The sequence below is a fragment of the Misgurnus anguillicaudatus genome, chromosome 7 (genome assembly GCF_027580225.2).
Source record: "Misgurnus anguillicaudatus chromosome 7, ASM2758022v2, whole genome shotgun sequence".
Taxonomy (NCBI): Eukaryota; Metazoa; Chordata; class Actinopteri; order Cypriniformes; family Cobitidae; genus Misgurnus; species Misgurnus anguillicaudatus.
Genome location: NC_073343.2, coordinates 4,775,995 through 4,797,915, shown reverse-complemented (window position 1 = coordinate 4,797,915; position 21,921 = coordinate 4,775,995). Strand labels below are relative to the sequence as shown.

The 21,921-nt window shown below is 38.5% G+C and overlaps 1 long non-coding RNA gene across 2 annotated transcripts; it reads left to right on the top strand.

The window, feature by feature from the left end:
* The first annotated feature begins 12,285 nt into the window (after nucleotides 1-12,285).
* LOC129438447 (uncharacterized) lies at nucleotides 12,286-21,363 on the top strand. Of its 2 annotated transcripts, XR_012370408.1 has the most exons (4): nucleotides 12,286-12,523; nucleotides 12,625-12,831; nucleotides 13,756-13,879; nucleotides 19,756-21,363. It is a non-coding gene; the product is annotated as an uncharacterized lncRNA (long non-coding RNA). The 2 variants fall into 2 exon arrangements; XR_012370407.1 differs by lacking the exon at nucleotides 12,286-12,523 and having other exon boundaries at nucleotides 12,553-12,831.
* Nucleotides 21,364-21,921: the final 558 nt, after the last annotated feature.

Sequence of the window (21,921 nt, the reverse complement as noted above, 5' to 3'; positions counted from 1 at the left end):
CATCTGATGAGTTTACAAAATCTCAGACACGGGTTGACACTAGCGAAGAAAAACTTTGAACAAATGTATGCAAAAGTCTGAAGACTGACTAAGTTTGAAAAGCAAAAGTTTAAGAAAAATACGCAAGTGTGTACATCTGATGAGTTTACAAAATCTAAGACACGGGTTGACACTAGCGAAGAAAAACTTTGAACAAATGTATGCAAAAGTCTGAAGACTGACTAAGTTTGAAAAGCAAAAGTTTAAGAAAAATACACACGTATGTACATGAGTTTACAAAAAATCTCAAACAGGATTTGGCCCTAGCGAAGAAAAAACTTTGAACAGATGTGTGAAGAGACAAAAGTCTGAAGACTGTCTAAGTTTGAAAAGCAAAAGTTTAAGAAAAATACACACGTATGTACATGAGTTTACAAAAAAAATCTCAAACAGGATTTGACACTAGCGAAGAAAAAACTTTGAACAAATGTATGAAGTGACAAAAGTCTGAAGACTGACTAAGTTTGAAAAGCAAAAGTTTAAGAAAAATACACACGTATGTACATGAGTGTACAAAAAAAATCTCAAACAGGATTTGACACTAGCGAAGAAAAACTTTGAACAAATGTATGAAGTGACAAAAGTCTGAAGACTGACTAAGTTTGAAAAGCAATAGTTTAAGAAAAATACACATGTATGTACATGAGTTTACAAAATCTCAGACACGGGTTGACACTAGCGAAAAAAAACTTTGAACAAATGTATGAAGTGACAAAAGTCTGAAGACTGACTAAGTTTGAAAAGCAATAGTTTAAGAAAAATACGCAAGTGTGTACATGAGTTTACAAAAAATCTCAGACACGGGTTGACACTAGCGAAGAAAAAAACTTTGAACAGATGTGTGAAGAGACAAAAGTCTGAAGACTGACTAAGTTTGAAAAGCAAAAGTTTAAGAAAAATACACAAGTGTGTACATGAGTTTACAAAAAATCTCAAACAGGATTTGACGCTAGTGAAGAAAAACTTTGAACAAATGTATGAAAAGACAAAAGTCTGAAGTCTGACTAAGTTTGAAAAGCAAAAGTTTGTTTAAGAAAAATACGCAAGTGTGTACATCTGATGAGTTTACAAAATCTCAGACCCGGGTTGACACTAGCGAAAAAAAACTTTGAACAAATGTGTGAAGAGACAAAAGTCTGAAGACTGTCTAAGTTTGAAAAGCAAAAGTTTAAGAAAACTACACAAGTATGTACATGAGTTTACAAAATCTCAGACACGGGTTGACACTAGCGAAAAAAAACTTTGAACAAATGTATGAAGAGACAAAAGTATGAAGACTGACTAAGTTTGCAAAGCAAAAGTTTAAGAAAAATACACACGTATGTACATGAGTTTACAAAAAAATCTCAAACAGGATTTGACACTAGCGAAGAAAAAACTTTGAACATATGTATGCAAAAGTCTGAAGAGTGTCTAAGTTTGCAATGCAAAAGTTTAAGAAAAATACACAAGCGTGTGCATGAGTTTACAAAAAAAAATCTCAAACAGGATTTGACACTAGCGAAGAAAAACTTTGAACAAATGTATGAAGAGACAAAAGTATGAAGACTGTCTAAGTTTGAAAAGCAAAAGTTTAAGAAAAATACACACGTATGTACATGAGTTTACAAAAAAATCTCAAACAGGATTTGACACTAGCGAAGAAAAAAATTTTAAAATATGTATGAAAAAGTCTGAAGATTTTCTAATTTTGCAAACAAAAATTTTAATAAAAATACACAAGCGTATGCATTAGTTTACAAAAAAAAAAAAAAAAAAAAAAAAATCTCAAACAGGATTTGACACTAGCGAAGAAAAACTTTGAACAAATGTGTGAAGAGACAAAAGTCTGAAGACTGACTAAGTTTGAAAAGCAAAAGTTTGTTTAAGAAAAATATGCAAGTGTGTACATGAGTAACAATGCATAGGTATAATATAATTTCATGTTTGCTTATTATGCGTTGATAGATGTTAACCTAAGTTGTATCTAACCCCACAGGCTGACCTAGGGGCCTGTCCGTCACATAAAAATCCTGCCATTGATCATTTGGGACCCCCACCACGTGATAACCACACACACACACACACACACACACAGTCTCTCACATCCCCCGCCCTACTCTACGATCGCATAACACACACATACATAAACTGACACGGACACGCACACAGACACGAACGCGACCCGGTACGGCTCATATGACATTAGATATAAGTTTACTCAGACACCTCTAAAATGTTTGATTTTTTTCAAATGTTTAAATTTCTTAAACTTTAAAAACCTTATTTTTAATACCACAGATATGTGTGTGCATGTGCCTATTGCCCCAAGCAAAAGTAACTTGTTTTAATCAGAGACTTGGTTAAAGAAATGGCTAAATCTAAAATAAACTTTTATTTTGCCAGAGCGGACAGAATTACATTTATTAAGTTTATATGAACACACACCCGGTTCGTTCTCTGGTCATCACCGGTGATCGACCTTTAATGCGCGTGAACAATAGATTGCGGTGCATGAACAGCTTCACGCCGTTCGTGATGCAAATAAACTTTTATTTAGGTTAAAATAAATACCCTTTAGTCTAAAGAAAATAGTATTGGCGACCCGTCCGGAGATTATGGACTCGGGTGCATTGCTTATACATGTACTGTATATTTCATTAAACAAATTCTTGGTGTTACAAACTTTTAGAACCTGAAGTGCTTGCCATAAAGGCGCTGGTGGACCACCTTAAATCTAAAATAAACCTTTTACTTTTTGTCAATGGGCTGTATTACACTTATTTTACCAACACGGAGTTTTAGGAACAATACGGGCCGCTGGGCACCGCCGCTGTTCGGACACATTGGGGGCTACTGGGTGGGTGGTGGCGGGTGGTGGGAGTGGGGGACCGCTGGTGAGGGCCAGCCGTCCGGAGGCTGAACGCCTTGGACATCAAACTTTTTTCACATCAATAAATATGACGAGCACTCGCAAGACAAAAAACACGCACTGGAATACCATGTTCAAGAAACCTTTTATTTTGACAATGCGTACCGTGTTACATTTATCGTAAATACACATGTACACACTTGGATGTTAGGTGACATTAATGAATTCAAACCATAAGAGGGACTTAAATGTCTTAAAACGTTTAAAAGGTTGTTAACGGCAGATATAAGAGCGCATCAGTGTAAGTTCTCCGTCACTGTCGGTGCGCGCATATGTTTTAATAAGAGACTTTGTTTAAGAAATTGCTAAATCTATAATAAACCTTTAGTTTTTGTCAGAGCGGTTTATATTACATTTTACCAACACGTTTTAAAAGTGTCTAACTCACTAGTTTACAACCCTCTCCTGCTGTGAATTGCCTTGCTCACACACACACACACACACACACACACACACACACACACACACACACACACACACACACACACACACACACACACACACACGATCATAAGAGCAGCTTCTGTAAGCTGACTGATCAGAAAAATAGTTAAAAAGATAATAGCAGATTTAAGTTTAACCAGATACATGTAAAATATATGATTTTTTCGTGACTTTAAAGAAACTATTGACAAAACAAACGTTTATATTAAACAGTAGGCTATAAAATACGCGCTGCCACTTCACTTAAAGTCTAAAATAATACTTTATTTTTGTCAGAGCAGACAATATAAGATTCGTTATAATATACACATATTCACACATGGTTTTAAGAAGCCAATAATAAAAACAAACCCTGAAGATGCTATGAATATGTCTTTAATCGTTTAAAAGTTTCTTAACGAAATCTATGAACGGACATCCGACGCGTTCTCTGTCACCGCCGGTGATCGACCTTTAGAAAAGACTCACGGACTTCGTGATGCGAATAAACTTTTATTTAGGTTAAAATAAATTTCCTTTAGTCTAAAGAAAGAAGTATTGACGGCGCCTAAGGTTATGGCACAAGGGAATGGTTAAACTATACACGTATACGGAATATATTAAATATTTGTGATGTTACACTCAAAAGTTTTAATCAGAGACTTGGTTCAAGAATTCCCTAAATCTAAAATAAAACTTTACTTTTCTTCAGAGTGGACCGTATTGCATTTTACCATCACGGTTTTAAAAGTCTCTAACTAGTTTACAATCCGCCCCTGCTGTGAATTATCTCACACGCACACGGACCCTCACGGATCAGCTTCTGAAGCATTGTGTCTGATCAGATACTAAAGAAATAGACCAATAGAAAATATCAGATTTAAGTTTAACCAGATGCATCTAAAATGTTTGGTTCCTTGTTGACTTTGGAGAGACTTTTGACGGAACGAGCGTTTGTATTCAACAGTGTTTGCCGTGAATGTGTGTCCGCGCCACCTAAAATCTAAAATAATGCTTTATTTTGTCAGAGCATACATGATAAGATTCGTTGTATAATATACACATATTCACACATGGTTTTAAGTAGACATTAATAAAAACAAACCCTGAGGATGGGATGAAAACGTATTGAAGTGTTTGGAAGTTTGTTAAGGTCGGATGTGGGTGCGCGTCGGCGTAGGTTCTCTGTCGCCGTCGGTGCGCGCATTCGCATGTTTTGGTCGGAGACTTGGTTCGGGAGACCCCTGGATCTAAGGTGGATCTTTGTTTTGCAGCAGCGGACAGAATTGCATTTATTACGTTTATTTTAAAACGACAGATATGAACGCGCACTCGGTTCGTTCTCTATCACCACCGGTGATCGAGCTTTAATACGCCTGAACATAGTGAGCAGGGGTCGTGAAAAGACTCACGGATCTCATGAAGCGGCTAACTGATCCCGGAGATCTATATATTTATATATATTTGATTACTTATTGACTTTAAAGAAACTTTTGATGTTACAAAACTTTAGATTCAACAACACACATCGCTGTGTGACGCGCTGGGGCGAGACGCGCAGTGGGGGCGAGAGAGAGAGAGAGAGATCGCTGACAGCACAGGATCGCTTGTGAAACTACGCAGTCTAAAACTATAAACTTATTTTTTGACAGCAATAAACATGACAGCATAGGCTTGACATAAAACACACACACACACACACACACACACAGGAAAAACAACGAGCTGATTGACACATCGTAAAACACGCACGGTCCGGATACTCGCTGTCTAAAGCCCTTGATATACGATTCTCATACCTAGACAGATTGTACAGCTTTTGATTGATAGACCCGCCCCCTGTCAAAGGGGGTCATAAATCAATCAAATTTTGACATATACCGGTCCGCTACAACTACTGACCTGGGTTGAGTAATTTCTGGCAATTCGGTGTATAGCTTATACTTTACATATCACACTTCATCTGATACACAAACAGTTAAAATGCGTCCAGGGGTGCGTTTCCAGAAAGCATTGTTAGCCAACTACTGTTGTAAGTTTTGTCGTTACTGACAAAGTTCAGCGATTTGGTGTTTCCTGAAACCATAGTTCAAACAAACATTCGCAAGCTGCATCGCAAACTTGTGTGGTTTGAATGACAGCTCTTCACCTGTCGCTAGAAACATAGTTCCTTGTTATAATAATATGTAGACTTACGTTGATCATGCTTTTGAATAAAATAAGCAAAAAACATGTAGTACATTCTATAACTATCATTCTAAATATATTACCACTTTATTTTACGTCTTTAAGTTTGTAAACAGAATTAAAGCGCTGCATTTGAAAACTATGCATGTGCGCAGTCCTACGAGCTTTAAGACCCTGGGGAATCCCTGGGAGGTGTGACGTAAGTGGGAACTTGCGCATGAATTGAATATCTTTCGATGCAATATACTGTATGTTATTTACAGCAGTAATCTGACATTAAATCGATTTGCACAGATTAATTAGTTCTTTACCTCCCACGTGACATCATCAACTATGTTGTTAAACCAACATGGTTCAAATGACGAATGTGCGACAAAGTTCCTATGCTTTCTGGAAGCAGTTGTGAAAAGGTAGTTTGTTTCTCCAACTATGTATCGTACCATGTTGGTTCAGCAGCGAGTTACGTCATTACATTTGCCCATAATATCCCAGTTTGCTTTGAATGCAAAGAGCTTTCTAAGTTATCCATTTGTTGAAAATGCTAAAATCGCCTTTTATTTGCAGACAATGCAAATGAGCCGAAATGTCACATTGTCCCTCAAGGCTAATAGTGAGGTCAAAGCTCTTCAATACAAACACTGATTAACTGAACAAAAGAAGCTTCCAGAACATGTTAGAACAAGTAGGAGGGGCCACAGTGATGGATGTACACCAAAACCAGTGAATTCTGTAAAGCTATAAATCAAAAAAACAATCAATAGTGTTTACTTGATCACAAATCATTGTTTGCCAAGGTAATTACAAAGTTTCTTAACATAAGTCATTGCCATAACCTTGTCTTGTTTGATGGACTGTGGCTCTCGGCCAGTTATTGGTTCTCATGGGCATGATCTCAATGTTTGGTCTCCCTGTCTCAGACAGTATTATGACTTTTCTAGATGAGACTTTAGAGCTAATGCCCATGGCATATTGTGTTTGTGTATTGAGACAATTTTGTTAAGATTGATTTAATAATTTGTGCCTTTGGTTGGCTTGAAATTGAGTTGCGGAACAGATAAAAACATATTCAGCTATGTTTAAAGGTAAAATATAAAATATAAACGTGCATCTGTTTCTGTTTTTGCAAGAATAAAGTTCAACATAAGAAGTGTTGTGCCTGAAAGAGTTCATTGAATGAAAGTTCATGAACTCGTTCATATTTTGGGCGAACGTGAACTGAACGTACTGTATTACTGCCTGATGAACGTTACTGTGAACTCGTTCATTCTGGTGTTTGTGAACACACGCTCTCTCAGTTTAACGTCGTTCAATAGGGTCCAAGATTTCTATAGAGTCTTCAAGGCGAAAACCCGGATAAAACACACTGTAAACAGGCCTTAATGTGTAGCAGAAAAAACACCCAATCTGGCAACACCAGCCATCAGTGTTTCACGGCTGCATGCGCCATCAAAACAAAAAGCAGCATGGAGGTGACCCACGGGACGCTGCTGAAATCCCTGCCGCGCCACTCACATAGTTTAATTAAGCAATATCGCTCGAGTACGAGTGTGATATAGCTCTATATCATCACGGCTGTGATTAGGCCAGAGGCACTCGGCCTGCGGCCTCGTGCCTCTGGCCTAATCACAGCCGTGATGATATAGAGCTATATCACACGACTCCGAGAGCGATATTGCTTTTATACAACAGTTCGACGGCACACGGTTGAAAAACGAAAACTAGAAAACAACAACGGAGTTATTTTAAAAGCCTCTTTGTTTGAGAACTACTTCTTCCGCCACGGATTTGAGGGCGGCCAGAATGACAGGTAAAACTTTCGGCTGCTTTGAAGCTCATAACAACTCAATGGACAGAAAAGCCGTTACTTTATATTACCGTTTCTTGGTCACAAAGTGTAGTTTTAAGATTAGTTCAGTCGAGAATGTATATGTATTATATTTAAATCTGCAGTCGATTAGTAAAGATAGCGCCTGTTTGAACGTTTGCTTAGTGAGATTCGGTACGAATGAGAACCAAAGCATGAGCGGACATCAGTGTTCACTCGCCCCGCTGACCACCGCCCTCTCTGGGCTACATTTCTGAAAGAGATACCCTGGCTCTCATGTTGGCCTTGTTTGTTTATGATCGTCAAAATGAGATCAAATCAGCAGTATTTGGTGTCATGATCAAACTATTACTTGTTTTTTAATTCATATTTAGTGTCTTTTGTGTTGTTATTGTTTTGGCGCGAGGTAAAAGTTAATAAAACAATTTGTATAAAGTTACTATTGCGTTCTCATTTATTCTTAACGTGATACGAGCACTCAATTATTATTATTAAACTTTGTTCTTGTCAGTACTATATAAAACTGTTTTTTATAAGTGTCAGAGAGATGTTTTTGCATGCTGCTTATAAATATATCAGTGGCGATATCTCATAACATGTTTTAATAGTCAGGTCACGATAAAGTAAATGATCAATGTCCACATTTAAAAGCTGCGGGGCTTACCTGCAGTTTCACGGTGTTTTCGCGTTCTGATAAGAAATATAGCTCCAGAAAAAAAACGAGTGTTTATATTCCTCTTTCCAAGTGTTAATCATCCACACGATGTGACAAGACATTTCTCCCATTAACTGTAACGTAACATCCAAGAGCGCTGATCTTTGACGGAATAATACTTCTGATTGGGGATTCAGACTGATTTATGAGCCAACTAATGAGACACACGGAGCGTGATTCAAACAGCGCGTCTGTGTTTTTCCATTCAGAGATGAGTAGTGATGGGACATCTGAAGCGAGGCTCCGGAGCTTGTGTCGAGCAAAAAGGGGCGTTCCAGATGAAGCCCCGATTCGAGGCTTGTATCGTTTCCGTGAAAATCACGTGACGATGACAAACGAGGCCTCGTTTTCTGTTGAATACGTCATTGCTTCATTCTGAGTTTCGCTTGCGGTTCGAAACTCGCGCCTCTTGTGGGTTTTGCAGTACGTTTGCATTGATGTTAAAGTGTTGGTTGTAGCGAGTAGTGGCGAGGATGTAGTGAGTTTCTAGTATAGTTATCATTATATATCATAGCCTGTATTATATATTATATTACACTTAGTTTAGTAGATCATTAGAGTAAATTAGCATATGTCTAGTTCTAATAATACGTAATTATATTATATAGCCTATATTTATTATTATATATTATTGCTGCTGTTATTGTTGTTATAAGACTAGACTGTATTAGGGATAACCTAGAAGGACTGAGGATCCATTGGGATATTGGAACAAACAGAAGGTCCAATATCCCAATTTATATAAGCTGGCACTGATCTTCTTATGTTGTCCAGCATCATCAGTGCCCTGTGATAGGGTGTTTTCTAAAAACAGAAACCGCCTCAATCCAAATACTGTTAAAAAACTTTTGTTTCTAAATAAAAACCAGTAAACCCTTTTCCATGTTGCAGTTTGCTGTTCCACACTTCCAGTCCCATAAGCATTGCACTATTGCAGCCCCAGTTCAATAAGCACTGCACTCACGATAATTTGAAGAGTTTTGTTGCAAAACGAGATAACCACCGTTTTTTAATTGTTCAGAAATCTTGTTTTTTGGTTGTGCATTCCAATTAATTTCAATGCAACTGCAGTTGGTTTGTTTTGATTTAAACCTTCATAACTTAAAAAATACAGCTAAGTAGCACCATAAAATAAAATAATAACATGATAACATAATAAACATGTTTTGACAAAAATGTTAAAAAATGGATTTATCTCGTTTTGCAACGAAACTCTTCATTTCTTTATTTTGTGCATTCACTGTTATCACTAACTCAAGAACTATTGTATAGTTGAACACAAAGTTGTGTATGTGTGAGTTGTGTGTACATAGGTTAACACAAGCACAGTAAAATACTTTCTTTAATATACTTTATTCAAAAGCCCACACCATGAAAATTTGGTTGCTCAAAATGAATAGATTTGTGTGCGTGTGCGATACATTGCTTTGCACAGCAGGTGTCACTGGAGAGCACAGTGTTTCATGAGGCTTCGGGTAAATGAACCTTTTGGCGAACCAATGGGCTGGAAAGCCTCATTGGTTCAGGAAGCCTCGTTTGGCCATCACTAGAGATGAGCCTGCTTAGGACCTCCATTCACTAGGTGGCGGAATAATACGAAAGGTGAAGAGGTTACAGTGCTGTTATCAGCACAATATCGTATGGCTCTTAGCCAATCAGATTCGAGAACCAGAAAGAACTGTTGTATAACATTAAATAACATCATATTTGTCCCAAATCTTTAACGTTTAGCATAGGCTCCTAACGCATACTCTGGATCTTGAAATAAGCTCACCAATTTAACGTGCACGTGCGGTGTGCGATACCTACTCGTCCGGTGTGCGACCCTTGAAGCACCCAGCTAGCCTTTCAAGGTATGTGCAAGCAAATACAAAATGATTAGTCAATGCTAATGTAAATCTTGTTTGGATAAGGATTTAAAGTTGGATATGAAGATGAAATCTACACATTTAGCTTCAGTGTTAAAACTGATAAAATAATATCTGTCTGTGGTATATATGAGCTATGATGGCAATCTTTTTTTTTAAATAATATGGGAAAAAAGAACTATAAATTAGTTCATTTTTGGAACTGTGAACTAGCTCAAAATGTTGAAATATGAACTATGAACTGAACTAGTTCATTTTAAAATTTGTGAACTCTGACATTTTGAACTAGTTATAGCATAAATACCAATGTAGTGCGGTCTACGTTTTTTATCAATTTTATTTTGATGAACATGACACAATATAACATCGTGACTACATGAAAAGAGCTTTAACTGTTATAAAAATACAGATTTGCGAGCATTCGTGGAACTATGGGCGTGAAAATAAACACAAAACAAACGTGATGCGGTGAATCTGACCAATCATGAAACAGCTGTGTCGTCATCACAGCCCGTGCAGCTCCTCTTGGCGAACTGCGCTGGCTGACCCAGGTGGCTGATCTCGAATTGCCCTCGCGGTACGTTAAACCCATATGACACAGTCACATGGCATCAGCGCTGTCTCAAGTTGGACAACATTTCTTACCGGCATGCACTGCTTCAAGTAAGATGCGGTTCGGTCGTGCGGCGCCGCATGAATTCAAACACACCTGATACTCCTGTGGGCGGAGTTTGTCAGAAACCATTAAATCATTAAAGACAGACAGACAGATATAAACAAAAAGACAGATTGACAGACAGATATAATTTATTTGCATATCATTACATCTATCTGGATGAATGGATGGATGGACAGAGAAACAAACAGACAGGCAGACATGCAGTGAAATGCAGAGAGACAAAGATAGACGGACATATTTTAATTGCATAGACAGACATAGATAGATAGATAGATAGATAGATAGATAGATAGAGAGAGAGAGAGAGAGAGAGAGAGAGAGAGAGAGAGAGAGAGAGAATTTTATTTGCATAAAATAATAATAACTTTAATTGCAAGAAAAAAACAAACAGACAGACAGACAGGCAAAGACAGAGATAGACAGACATATATTTGTTATAGACGTTATTTGCATATATTAATTTCTAGACAGAGACAGACAGACAAAGATAGAGAGACAGAGAGATTGACAGTCAGTCAAAGATAGAGAGACAGAGAGATTGACAGAAAGACTTATTTTATTTGTATATAATTTTGTGATTACAATAAATTAAATATGCAGAGATTTTTATAGAAGGTCCATTAAAGTACTATGATGCTTTTTGCTGGCAGTTGGTGCAGTCACAGCAAAGGCGAATCAACCAATAAAATCTCAACACCTTTTCCACAACTCCGCCATCTGACCATTTCAGCAAAACACCATGAAGAAAGTAATCCACTCAGGGTTTAAACAAGAACAGGTCAAAGGTGGTAGAAACAGTAGGAGATGAAGTGATGTGAGTCATGGCCTGTGCGTTATAGCAGTCACGCTGAAGTTCTCCTCCTGCCCTGCTATTCTCATCAGCATGGCCTTCCAGTGGCTACCATGGAAGATAACCTATAGAGACATGAGGCTGTAAAGTTTAGAAGGGCTTAGCGGATAGATGATATCTTTTAATTAAAGTTTCGGTGGAAATAAATAGCTCACCCAAATTCCTAGTATTTTATCTTAAAGAATTTCATGGTCAGGGCTTCCGTCTGCATGAAAAACACATCGCATTTAAACTTAAGGTGAAACGGTAAATACCAAAGTGTCTAAGATTGCAGTCCGATGGCGCTACGTAATGGTTACTAATAGCATGCATTGGGTATCAGAGATACCGCTGTGATAATGCGAGTTTGTTTCGCCAAAATAGATCAGTCAGGAAATGCGGCAGCAATCTGCTTCTGAAATTACCCTGCATACAGTGAGATGAACTCCAGGGTTTTTCTTTCACATAACACAACAAAGGTTTGATTGACGCAAGTTTTTTAGGCACGGGCGGACTGACTGAGACAGAGACTGCGGTGCGTAACCATGGCATCAGGTTCTCCTGGTGGCTCTCAGTCCAACCCTCAGATCTTGACCTCAAGACAGACCAAAGTCAGACATAGTCATAGATGATTAAGAGGAAGTGTTGAAATACTTGCATCATCCAGTCAACAATCACCTAGGCATGCTAAAATAACACAGATGTTGTAAGATTAATGTCCATAAAGAGAATGTTGTATCTCTTTATTATTTTTGGAGTGTAGGGGTGAGTGCAAACTAACCTAGGGTTAATTGTAAAACTTTTACATAGTTACACTGTAAAAAATTTCCGGGATTTCACAAGATGTAACTGTGATATTTCACAGTAAATTACATTATTAGCATGTCACAGGCTTTAGCTGTGACATTTCACAATATAGTACAGTATTCAGACTTTTATTGTGAAAATAATGCCATCGGCGAAATCACAGGGAACGGCTGTAAGTTCCGACGCGCGCTATCTGTTTGGGTTCTCTCATCTCTGCGGTCTCATCCAACGGATTCTGTGGTAAGTGTTAAAATGTCAAATATTGTCAAATAAATGATTGATTTATTTTCAAAATATATGTCATAGTGCATGGAGTATTATCCAAATGTCGTTATTTGTAGGTTTCGCGTGGGTTGAACCGCTGAATTTAAAAATAAAGCAATGAACAGATGTTGGTAGTGTTACTGTGAGACCTTTTAGGAGCTTTATTAAAAATAAAACATTATTTGTTAACTTGAGCTTTTCTTAGTGCTAAGCTAACAGCTTTCTCTCTTTTTCTTCCTACACAGCATCTTTCTGCGGTATCCACTGGGGAGTAAAGTTATGAGGTAAACTGTGGCTTATACGAACATTATGGCCGTTATTATCAGATAGAAAAATTAACTTAATTTATATGCCCGGTTTCAGTGAAACCAGGTCATGGTGTCGTGGATTAGGGCAGACGTAAATTCATTTCAAAATATAACTTAACGTTAACATAGAGGTGTGTGAGAGAGATACGGAGCAGCGGTTATCTGCCGCGTTACCTTAAAAATAAACTAACGTTAAGTGCGTATGTCAATGTTTTAAGACATTTTAAGGGGTGATTCATATCGCGTCTTTTGCGCGCTCAAGTTCGTTATTTCAAATATAGGCGAAGCGACGCATGATAGCAAAAAATATCCGCATGGCTTCTTTATGGTGCGTTCCGCTGGCGGGGATGAAACTTTTGCCGCCGAATACGTCACTCTCATTTGTTGCGAGATGCCGCCAGCATGCAGCCGGCGGACCGACTGCTTAATTTATGCAAAAGCGGCTGCCGCGGCGGTTCGCCGTCAGACCTGTTTGCGATTACGCCCTTTATGACGCTTACTGCCGCCAGAGCACCGCCGACTCATTGCCATCTGCTCGTTTTTTCCGGCGCGTCCGCACCGCATTGATTTAAAAACATTTCAAGTTTTCAGAGTCATCTGTGTTTTTGCAAGTAACTTACACGAACGTCAATGTGATTTCCAGCTGTAGGTAATTCATACGTTTTAAACATTGTCTTGTGATGGTGTTTTTATTTATGAGCAGAACTGACTACATGGTGGTGAGATTTCTAACTACACACACAGTTCATTTTAAGGTTGACACCCTAGTTGTCCTGCCCTATAGTTTCACATTTTAACTAATCTGTATATATTGTTCAGTAGTGCTTAGTAACTTTCATGTGTGTGAACCTGCATTAACGTATACAACATGAAAAGTGAAGCCTTCTTCATTGTTTCCAGGTATTTTTTCCACACTTCACAAGGATGGGGACATCACTCAGAAGAGTGAAGTTTCGAGAAGCCCTGGATAACAACTACAATAACATTCTGAAGTTCGTCCAAGGAGTCAACTATCATCAACGGGGTAAAGATGTTTTGTCTAGGCTGCATTCATTCTTCTCTTTCTGATGGCAAACTTCAACGAGCCCAATGATACCATTGTGCTTAATGTTAAAGGAACATGCACACATTTTGGGAATTTAGCTTATTCACCGTATCCCCCAGAGTTAGAGAAGTCCATACATACCTTTTTCTTCTCCGTGCGTGCTGTAACTCTGTCTAACGCAGCCCCCGCTAGCTTAGCTTAGCACAAAGACTGGAAGTGAATGGCCCCAGCTAGCAAACTGCTCCCTATAATTGACAAAGTAAGTTAACGTGAACAATTTCCTATTTATTTGTATAAGCACACCGTGTACAATTAACAAGGTCATATGAGACACAGCGATCTTTTAACAGTATACATACTGAGAACTATATTCTCAGAAGGTGAAGCACTGCTACTTGGGCGGAGTGATTTGCACGACTCTGACCAAACTTTCTGCTCCTCACCAGGGGGCTTCTCGGGTGCTGCGAGCAAATCACTCCGCCCAAGTAGCAGTGCTTTGCCTTCTGAGAATATAGTTCTCAGTATGTATACTGTTAAAAGGTGGCTGTGTCTCATATGACCTTGTTATTTGTACACGGTGTTTCTATACAAATCCCAACACATAAATAGGAAATTGTTCTCGTTATTTTGTCACTTATTGGGAGCAGTATGCTAGCTGGAGCCATTCACTTCCAGTCTTTGTGCTAAGCTAGCGGGGGCTGCGTCAGGCATAGTTACAGCACGCACGGAGATGGGAAAGATATGTATGGACTAGGCTTGCCGCGATGGTCGGTGAAACGGTGATAACCGGTGCTTCAGCCTCTCACCGGTTAGATCACTTGCCCACCGCGACACCGTCTTTCACCGTCGTTTTGATATTTTCGTGTAATTAAATCATTTAGTTTCTTTAGAGAGAGCAAACGCTTACAACTGAGTGTGTATGCTGACAGCGGAGCTGAACGCGCGTCACGTCACAGAGCAGCAGGTGTCAGATTTCATTTATTCCTGTCAGAGTGTGCGAGGCAAGCTGACTGACTAGATGATGACAGAAGCCGCGTGCTTACTCATTGTTGTTATAATATACATATATGATGTTTAATATAACCGAGATCGTTTTGTTCTTGTGTTTTTCATCAAGAAAAATAATAAACCCATCATTCAAGCAGCGCTATATGGCGAAGTAGCCGGTTGCTCTGCTTGGGACTGGCGGGTTCTGTGAGAATTACCTGCACACATTGACTCAAGCACTTAATTAAACCAGCTGTTGCGCTCGCATTGCACGCAAATTCATATGCGATTTAACGCAGCGTACGCAAGCACTGCATTTAAACAGTTGCGTAATTCAAAAGTGAAAGTAAAATGTGCACGTCTGCATGCGCATTTATAAGCCCCTCCCACACGGTGAAACCGGGATTACCGGGTTTGTGACGCGCCGATTAACCGGTGGGAAAATTCTGTCACCGCGGCAACCCTAGTATGGACTTATCTAACTCTGGCCCAGGTGAAAAAGTAGTACACTTTCATAATATACTTAAAGTGCTCTATTTTCGCACACTAATTTTGTACCTACTAAAAGTTCGTTTTTAGTACTTTTTAAGATGTTCTTAAGAGTATCTAAGTGTACTTCACTGTGCTATTTTGAGACACCATGAATTTAAACTAAAATGCACTTTTAACATACTATCTCTGTATTAAAAATGAATTTATTTAACACCTGTATTAAACTTGAACCCAACTTTCATACAAAGATCTGTTGAAGTTTACTACAAGTGGTACCTAAATACATTTTTAAAATACATTTTAGTTCATATTTATGGTGTCTCAAAATAGCACAGTGAAGTACACTTATGGCGCTTTTCCATTGCATAGTACCCCACGGTTTGGTTTAGTTTGGGTCGGGTCAGCTTACTTTTGGGAGCTTTTCCATTAGGTGCACAAAATGGTACCCGATACTTTTTTCGTACCACCTCGGTTGGGGTTCCAAGCGACCCGAGCTGATACCAAACGTGACGCGAAAACACTGTAGATCACTGATTGGTCTGACAGAATCGTCACTACAGCGTCATCACTATATGTAAAGTATAGCTTTACCTCAGTGTGCTAGCTTGCGCTGTCTCGAGCAAACATGTTGTCTTCTGTGCTCTGCTAAGTTTCCAAACTCCCTTTTAGCGATAAAAACATCCACAGAATCAGGGACACCATAACAGTTTTTTCAATCTTGCAGTTTGTGGCGGACCATTCGCAACGCGCACGTTCGCATAGATGCTTAAATGCAACTATATGAGGCTCAGCGGAGCACCGTCGGCTGACGCCACTGGTGTTTGAACAGAAACTGTCATATGAGACAGAGGTAGTGATAAACGCGATGTGCAAACATCTATTTGTGGTGGCCAATTTTAATTTTGTGGCGGACTAAGAAATAAATGATGTATGGGAATGTACAACAACGCTCTTACTTGTATGATGTCACAGCAGTATGCAGCGCAAATATAACGACACGCCTATTATCCCTCCCACTGCGAAGTGATACTAAACTCGATTGAAAAGCTAACCATGCCAAAGTGAGGTGAGCTGACCCGACCCAAACTAAACTAAACCGTGGGGTACTATGCAATGGAAAAGCGCAATAAGATGTTCTTAAGATTATCTTAAGTACTAGAGAAATTTTTTTAGTATATTAAGTACAAAATTAGTGCACGAAAATAGAGCACTTTAAGTACACTATGGAAGTGTACTTCTTTTTCACCTGGGGGATACAGTAAATAAGCTAAATTCCCAAAATGTGAGCGTGTTCCTTTAATGTAAATATATATTTTACCCTTAAATTAGCATTTAGGGGCGGTTTCCCGGACAGGGATTAGCTTAAGCCAAGACTAGACCTGAGTTTAATTGGGAAACATAACTAGTTTTAACAAACATGTCTTACTAAAAACATTGCTTATGTGCATTTTGAGGCAAAACAAAGGGCACTTATGTATTTTAAGATATGTCAGTGCAAGTTGTTTTGAGTTTGGACAGCTCTTACATTTGTTTTAGTCTAGGACTAGTCTAATCCTTGTCCGGGAAACCACCCCTAAGTCTATTATTTTTGGGTAAATGCACTGTACTTGTATATTGCCTTTCTAGTCTTCTGGGTCCGGTTGCACCAGCTAGACGTAAAATATAAGAGTGTAATAGTTGTGCGTAAAGGGTTCATTATAGTTGTGTGTAGGTCCTACAGCTTAGCCGCATTGGTGTAGGTAACATGTCGGTTTTCGTATGCACTTCTGCGTAGTCGCCTGCGTCAACATGCAAATACACATGCAGACCGCTGGTAGTCAGTATCCACGCGTGTAACCACAGTAGAAGCTCAACCCAAAGAAGAAGCAGCTTGCCCAGTTAACCCACAAACGAAGAAGAACAGCAACTTGTGTATATTTTGAGAAGACCAGCAATGATGGAAGTAAATAAACACTCCTCAACTTGGCCCATCTTTGTTCTCACTGGCGCTAACAGAAATACCTATGACACAGTTTTTTTTACCAGACAGGAAAGGTTCTAGTTGACCAGTCACAGTGCTTGCTGTCCGTGTAGAACTGACGCGCTGTTAAAGGAATAGTCTACTCATTTTCAATATTAAAATATGTTATTACCTGACCTAAGAAGAGTTGATACAGCCCTCTATCATCTTAGTGCGTGCACGTAAGCGCTGGAGCGTGCTGCTACACTTCGATAGCATTTAGCTTAGCCCCATTCATTCAATGGTACCACTCAGAGATAAAGTTAGAAGTGACCAAACACATCAACGTTTTTCCTATTTAAGACGAGTAGTTATACGAAAAAGTTTGGTGGTACAAAATAAAACGTAGCGCTTTTCTAAGGGGATTTAAAAGAGGAACTATATTGTATGGCGTAATAGCACTTTTGGGAGTACTTCAACTCGCCTGAAAAATCTGCTCCCCTTCTCCCTCTCATAGGGGCTGTTTACACCTGGCACCAAGATGTGTCCCCATCGATCGGACCACAAGCGGACGAGAGAGACACATTACGTTTACACCTGGTATTTAAATTCGTCTCTTTTGTCCACTTTCGACCGCTTCTGTGCTGAATACTATGAGGGGGTGGTCTGTCAGACGGTGGGCGATCTCTCTGCTGTCATTCAAACCCGAGCGGGAGTAATTATGAGTTTAAATGGACACAAACTAGTATTATGTCGGAGTGCAGTGCTTATTTAGCAAGTAAACATGCTGCACAGTGTTTTGTACATGAGTATGTAAGAGCTTTCTTTGAATTTTCAGCGCAATTGATGAAATAGGATCGCACAACTTTCACATGCTTTCAAAACGAAACTACGGAGATCAGCCGCTTAGTTTTATCAGTGAAAGGCTAAAAACAGCGCTGTTCACCGCATGCTCACGCCAGAAGCAAAAAAAGACGCAAAACCTGCGTCCAACACCTCAGAATAGACAAATGGGCAGAGAGAAGGCGGTCGCGTGTGGCTGTTCGAACGCATTCAACCACATGTGCGTTCCGCAACTCCAAAGTGATCCGCTCGAAAGTGGTTTCGACCACCTCTGGATGTGGTTGAAAGTGGTCGAAAGTGGACGAGCTCAAAACGTTTTGAACACCATTTACACCTGGCATTAACGTGGTCCACTTGTGATCCGATCGACGAAAACACATGTTAATGCCAAGTGTAAACAGCCTCATAATGGGAGAGGGAGAGTGTTACTGCGCCGAGTCGAAGTACTCCCAAAAGTGCTATTACGCCATACAATATAGTTCCTCTTTTAAATCCGCTTAGAAAAGTTTTATTTTGTACCACCAAACTTGCTCATATAACTACTCGTCTTAAATAGGAAAAACGTTGATGTGTTTGGTCACTTCTAACTTTATCTCTAAATGGTAGCATTGAATGAATGGGGCTAAGCTAAATGCTATTGAAGCGTCGCAGCGCGCTCCAGCGCTTACGTGCACGCACACAGATGATAGAGGGATGTATCAACAATTCTTAGTTAACGTAATAACATATTGTAATATTGAAAATGAGTAGACTATTCCTTTAAGTAAAGTACAAATACATGGAAAATTTACTTAAAATAAAATACTTCATTAACTTAGGCCGGTGACACACTGGAAGCGTGGCATAAGCGTCTCAGCTGTGTGGCGTGTCCGTTTTTAATTCGGCTCCCATGTTAACAGGTTAGAGCTTGCAGAGTGCCTGCTTGAGATGTGCGTCTCAGGCGCGGCTCGAGCTGTGCGGAAAACGAGTGCATGCTAGAAATAGAACCGACGCCTTTTTTCATGTGACACGCAAGCCTGTTGGAAGTGTTTCCAGGCAAAATAGAATAGGAAAATATGTTTAAATTTCATTTTGTACACAAATACATAATAATTAATGACATTTTGATGTTTGAAAGTCTATAGTTTGACATAAATTTAGATATAAGTGTAATTTAAATTTATATATATATATCGATTTTCAAATATTGCACCTGTTAACGGTGTCCTTTATCAGTAGGCATTATATTTATGCCTGGTCTGTCGGCGACATCCCTCTATGTCACCTACTGCAGCTGTAGCGCGCCAGTGTGTCAGCGGCCTTACATTTTACCACTGCCTAACAGGATGTTATATACCTAACCTAACTGCACCAGAAGTGGACATGCACAAAGTTGACAAGTCCCGCCCAAAAAACACGGAAGCATGATAATCCCCTATTACTTGACGTTGTGAAGACCACCCCCCGATTGAAAAAGAAATTGGCTATTAACACATATGTTTGTTAAGAAACGTATATCAATCAATCAATCAATCAATCTTTACTTTAGTTTGCTCTGTACTGCATCCCACTTGAAAAAAACTAACAGCTTTTCTCTCTTCCTTTTTGTCTATAGGTGCTTCTTGGGCATTAATTCGGAGACAGACAGGCAGAAAGGACAGAAACAACAAGCTGCAAGTCTGTACACTGATTAGAAAACTTATGACTTGAATGGATGTCAGTCTAGTGTGTCACAAATACTAGTTCTTTGTTTAGCTAGAGGCGATTGTACACTTTGTACTCTTACAATGTTCTATATCAGGAGTCTCCAACGTGGTGCCCATGGGCAGCAGGTAGCCCGCACAGAGTCTGTGAGGTGCCCACCAAATCACATTCTATTAATAGTCTCAATTGTAATATTTGTTGATTACATATTTTTTATATTGACTTGGCTTGGTTTACATATGTTACAATTTTAAACAATACAAAAACATATCAAAAAGTACAATGAAATAAAATCAACAAGTAAAACAAAAAAAGTTTTGATTAGACTATATCAAAAGTTAGCCCTCCAGAATGTTTTATCCATTGTGGTAGTCCTTGCTCACAAAAAGGTTGGAGACCCCTGTTCTATATTGTGTCTGTTACATAAAGATACATGAAGAAATTAGTGAATGTCAGTCTACATTGTAAAAATAAAATATTTGTTGCACTTATTTTTTAAGTTTAATTAACTCTAAATTACAATTTATTTCAACTTTCTTGACTAGTGAGGAGTTGCTATTAATTATAAAAAATAAAGTTGAAATAACTTAAGCTAACTACTTTAATTTTATAATTTATAGCAACTCTTCATTAGTCAAAAAAGTTAAATGAATTATAAATTCAAGTTGATTAAATTGAAAAATGTAAGTTCCGTTTTTTACAGTGTAGAGCGGGGTGGGCATTCCTGGTCTTTGAGGGCCACTGTCCTGCAAAGTTTAGCTCCAACCCTAATCAAACACACCTCAATGTCATTTCCAAGTCATACTGAAGCCTTTGATTGAGATTTTCAGGTGTGTTTGATTAGGGTTGGAGCTAAACTTTGCAGGACAGTGGCCTTCAAGGACCTGGAATGACCACCCCTGCTGTAGAGTGTAAGCAGTGTTCCAATGCACGAAAGGAAATGTTATTCTGTGTAGTTATTATTCTGATGTTATTTATACTATCTGAGATAGTCAATGAATAATATGTAATAATAATATGTAATAATATGTTATGTACAAAATAAAAGTATGAAATCGATTGTTTTTGTGTTTATTTGAATTTAACATCTTTTTAATTTTAATATATTGATATAGCCAGTAACATTACAGTGAACACTGTAATTCTACAGCAGACTACTGCTAAATAGCAGTCCATGAACTGTAACTTAATGACTAAATACATTTATTCTATGGGATAATGCTGCTATATCACAGTAATCTAAAATACATTACTTGTAATTTCACAGTAAAATAACGTAATATTACAGTAACATACTGCTAAATCACAGTAATATGGAGGACTAACTACTGTAAGATCACGGTATACAGCTGTCATTTCACAAGTATTTACTGTAAAAATGACACAGTAACATACTGTGAAAGTACAGTACCTGCATGACAGTAATTTACTGTGAAGTTACATACTGTACCTTCCTGTGAAAGTAATGCAACTGGTTGCCAGTAATTTACTGTGAATTTACAGTCAATCTTTTTACAGTGTACACATCGCCGAGCAATCTGTCCTTTTGATCTTTTCTCTCACTGTCAGCAGACAATCTCCTGTGAAATTGTAATGTGTTATGTGTTAAGATACTGGACAAAGAGCCTTTAGGAGGCATGAAAGGGAATTTCTTCATCATATGTTTTTCTTTTTCAATTTTTGAATTAGGTGTGTTTTGAATTAGGTGTGTAAGTCCCCAAATCCAATCGTATATTAACTTATTACACGGCTCACTGGAATGCTTTATTCTGATTGGCCATTCGCACAATTTGCAAGTTTGTTATTCCCAGATAACAACAAAACTAATAACAAAGGGTAACCATGCTGCAAATCATTTTGACAGGTACAGTTTAATATTACACAAAAAATAAATATACATATGGATTTTAATAAACCAAATAATGTGTTCATGACACTTGAACGTCTTGTCTTATCTTAAAACCGAAAGTAAGTGTAAAGTCGGAAGGTCTGCATTCATTAAAAATGAGCTAATAACGTATTTCAAATGAATATTTAATGAATAAAAAACCTTATTTTATGAGGTAAATAGCCATAT